At 45.7% G+C, this 4594-nt stretch overlaps 1 pseudogene; it reads left to right on the forward strand.

Annotated features, from left to right (window-relative positions):
• Nucleotides 1-1118: 1118 nt before the first annotated feature.
• On the forward strand, nucleotides 1119-1988 carry LOC101649568 (annotated as a pseudogene).
• The last annotated feature ends 2606 nt before the right edge of the window (nucleotides 1989-4594 follow it).

The following is a 4594-nucleotide window of genomic DNA, read 5'->3' on the forward strand; positions in this document are numbered from 1 at the left end:
TTTGAGGAATAATTTTGTTGGATGTAAGAAGCATGATTGGCAGTTTTCTTTCAGAGTTTTGATAGGTCATTCTATTTTCTTATTGCCTGCATGATTTCTGCTGAATAACCTGAGCTTATTAAGCCTCCATTGTAGGTAACTTTTCTTTTTTCCTAGCAGCTCTCAGGATTGTTTGACACTGGAAAGTTTGACTACGAGATGTCGTAGTGACTTTCCTTTGTGATCTTTCCTGTTTGGGGGCCTTTCCCTTCTTGAGCAGCTCTGTGGATGGTCACCTCCTGTTGCACGGTATTAGGGTGCTTTCTTCCAGTAGTTCTTGTGCCTTGTTCGTCTGCTTCTTCTTGTTCTGGAAAGCCTGTCAGGTGTAATTTATTCCTCCTGATAGGATTCTACACACTACTTACTTATTTCAGGATGCTTTGCTTTCGTTTTGGACCGTTCTTCTCATAGATTGCTCTTGAGAAACTCGTGATCAGGCTCACCAATTTGCCTTTCCACTCCTTCAACTCCGCTGTTCTGCTCGTTCAACGTGTTACCTAGTTCTAGTATCTTAGTATTAGTCATCTGTATTTCTATTTGCTCTTTTTGTATGGCTTCTAATTTTTCATTTATTTTTGTAACATTGCTCTTGTAGAATGTTCGTGATTTTCTTTTCTTTATATTTTTTCTGGTTTGTTTGTTTTTCCATAGGTCTTTTTCTCTGTTCATCGAAAGAACCTGAAAATCATTCTTAGGAATTCCTCTTCTGGTCATTTCAATGCCTTTTATTGCTCAAGAAGCTCTTTTGGCTGTGCATAGGTCACTCAGGTAATACCATTCTATCTTGCTCCTTCTTGCAAACAGAAATTGCCTGTCATTTCTGAGACATTGCATCATTTTAACATAGATTTGTGTTTGTTGGTCAGGCGGTGGTGGAGTGGGTGGTGACCTTACCCACTAGTTGTAGCTATTACAGGTGCTAGGGTGGCTGGGTCATCTGGACTCAGTTGATCCCATTAGGTGATGTGAGAAAAGGAATAATAACAAACAAAACCCAGGTCTGCTCAGGCCCCAGCCCCTCCGGCAAGCTTGAGCCCTCATTCCTGAGGCACCACCCTTGCTGCTGGCCCGGAGCCACCATGCGCAAGGAGGTGGGCAAGCGGCCATCCGAGGCCAAGCAGAGCTTCCAGCAGGACCACGAGGCCTTCCTGGGCAAGGAAGACTCCAAGACCTTCCATCAGCTCCCTCCGAACGAAAGCCAGGAGAGGCTGGGGAAGATTGTGGATCGAATGGACAGTGATGGGGATGGCTTTGTCACCACAGAGGAACTGAAGACCTGGATCAAACGAGTGCAGAAAAGATCTGTCTTCGACAATGTTATGAAAGTCTGGAAGGACTCTGATCGAGACAAGATGATAACATTTCCTGGAGAGAATATGAACAGGCCACCTATGGTTACTGCCTAGGCAACCCGGCCGAGTTTCATGACAGTTCGGATCATCACACCTTTAAGGAGCTGCTCCCTCATGATGAGGGAAGGTTCAAGGCCACAGACCTGGATAGTGGCCAGCCAGCCACTCCGGAGGAGGTCACTGCCTTCCTCCGTCCCGCAGAGTGTCAGCATATGGAGGACGTGGTGGTCTTGGAAACCCTGAGGACATCGACAGGTACGGGGATGGGCTCGTGGACCAGGACGAGTATGTTGCTGATGTGTTTTCCCACGAGGACAGTGGCCCGGAGCCAGACTGGGTTCTCTCCGAGCCAGACTGGGAGCAGTTTAATGAGTTCCGAGACCTGAACAAGGAAGGCAAGTTGGGCAGAGATGAGATTCGCCCCTGGATCCTCCCTCAAGATTAGGACCGAGGCCAGGCATTTGGTGAATGAGTGGGGCAAACACAAGGGTGAGAAGTTAACTAAGGAGGAGATACTGGAGAACTGACACATGTTTGTCGGAAGCCAAGCTACAGATTTATGGTGAAGATCTCACAAAAAATCATGATGAACTCTGAAATCCTCATCAGACAGCCTGGCAGAATGTGGGAAGCTGTCTTACAGTCTTGGATGGTTACTATAATTGGTTAATTTAAAAACAGTTGTTTCTTAAAACACAAAACAAAAATATTTTTGTTTTGAAGATACCTGAAGATACCAGAAAATAGTCCTTGATATTCTTTTAGTAAGATGTCCCTCAAAAGACATTAAAATCTTGATTAATTGCCACTCTCTGTGGCGATGCATTACTAAGACATGACTTAAACTACATTGAACTAAAAATTGAAAAAACCCAGTTATTCAGAAACAGTGTGTGTGTGTGGGTGGGAGAGGGCATACTGAATGACTGACATATATTTTAATTACTGGTTCTTACTTTTGCCATTATTAAACAGTTGGTGGGGTCAAAATCTGGTTCTCTAGGTAGGCGTATTTCAAAGCAAGGCCAACTTGTCTGCTTCTTCCATCTTTGAAGTTGTACTCTGAGCTGTTACTGCAAGGGGTGGTTCAAACTGCTGTGTCTCCCGCCTCTCCCTCCTCCCCCCCCCCACCCCCGTGGGCTGACTACCCTACTCCAGATATCCACATCTTGACTTTTTTTTTTAATGACGCAATCAAGAAAGATAATGTGGAAAAGTTGAATTTTAGAGGTAGAGAAGATGAATGGCAGGTATTTGAAGACCCATAGGAAAACAGTACATACTTTAAGTCTACTGGAGAAAGGTTCTGACGTGTCCACGAGGACTATGGAGCGCTGATCGGTGGCCGCCAATTGGAATGAGCTTGTGGGGCAGGAGCGGATGTGCTGGAACACACCTCCCAGTGCGGGGATCCCGCAGCCCTCCCACCTGAGCCCAGGGCAGCTTACGTCATGGAATAAGGACAAGGTGCCGTTTCAAGGCAGTGCCTGGTAGCTAAGGAAACCACAAAAACCTTTCATAGGTTGAAGTTCCAGCTGTTAAGTAGGAAGTGAATGAAATTAAGGATCCCACTGAGAAAACAAACAAACAAAACCCCAAAATGCAGATAACAAGACTACACAGACACAAGCTGGAGCTGACAGCTTTGCTCTCTCCGTCACCTGGGCGTGCTGGGCAAGGGCTGCTCTGGGGCATGCGCAGGAAGGCAGCCTCGAGTGTGCAAGGGTGGGAGTCAGAGCCTCCAGCCTTTGGGTTAGCCACCAAGTTTGTGCCACCCAGAATTCAAATATCTAACGGAGAGTCCCAGGACAAAGTCTAGAATATTTGTTTTCAGAAATGAGTGACTGAACCCTCTAAGAACAGCCTCTGTGGTTCCTTTGTGCTTACGTCATGGTGTTTGGTTACAAGAGACACGCTGTGCACATTTCTCCATCACTGCAGTCCTTCGTATGGACTGTCTCGCAGACACTTGGAGGTTATACAATTGGATTACCTGGTAAGATTAACCAATTATAAATCTCGAAATAGTATTTTATGAATTAGCTTTTGACTAAACCTCAGACGGTCTCAAATTGTACCATTTTCATTTGAGAGAAAATTACAAGGTGCCTTCCCTTCACCTGAAACATTCGTTTTCATCCCATTAAGTTGTATTTCTTCCTTGCCAAACAGCTAGAGATTCTGTTCCACAGGTTTTGTACATTCTGTGCTTCAAATGAGTCTTCACTAGTCATAGATTTCTCTTTGTGTATTATGATCGGTCCCTTATCAGTATTTGCCGCTAAGTCTGGACGGAAGTCTTTGTGGCAGCTGTGCATACTCCATTGGGTTTCCCAAGTGGCGTTGGTATTGTTGTCAAGTGCTGTCATGCCCTGTACAAAATACTGAAACACTGCCTGGTCCTACCCCACCCTCTTCGTTGTTGCTCTGTTAGACTCATTGTTGCAGCTTCTGCGTCCATTCATCTCCTTAAGAGTCTACTGTACCACCCATAATGTCTTCTCCAGGAACTGGTCTTTCCTAATAATAGATCCAAAGTATGTGAAAAGTCTTGTCATGTTTGCCTCTAAAGAACATTCTGTTTGCACAACTCCACTATTGCACCACAAGGACTTGGGGGTCAGCTGCTATCGCACATGTCCATGGTTTCCATATTGTTCTGCCCTCAAAATGTCCACCCTCTCTTTCTACTCTCCCGACCTGTTTACCTGATGAACAATCCGTCCTTCCAGTTCACATGGCACCTACACTTGTAAAGTCTCTACTACCTTCCAGGATCATTCTTTAACTGGACCTTTAGACCCAAAACCCATCTGTAGACAGTGGGACATGCTCTCACGGAAGAGGCACAAAGAAGGGATGAGTCAAATAGGGCGCAGGATAGCACTGATCAAACAACATTCCTCTGATTATTTGAGGCTTCCTCACCCCCCACCATCATGACCCCAATTCTGGCTTTCAGTTCTAGCTAGACTCTGGAGCATGTACGCTGGTACAGTTAAGAGCTCACGACACATGGAATCCAGGTCACATAAACCCCTCAGGAACAGAAATGGGAATAGTGATACCAGGAGGGTAGAGGGAAGAAGGGGAGGAAGGGGGAAACCATGACAACAATGGACACAGAACCACCTCCCCCCCAGGGGGATGAACAACAAACTTTGGGGGGAGGGAGACAGCAGTCAGTGTAAGATATGAAAATA

Source organism: Echinops telfairi, unplaced genomic scaffold (assembly GCF_000313985.2).
Source record: "Echinops telfairi isolate 266 unplaced genomic scaffold, ASM31398v2 ScPeMD7_443;HRSCAF=831, whole genome shotgun sequence".
Classification (NCBI taxonomy): Eukaryota; Metazoa; Chordata; class Mammalia; order Afrosoricida; family Tenrecidae; genus Echinops; species Echinops telfairi.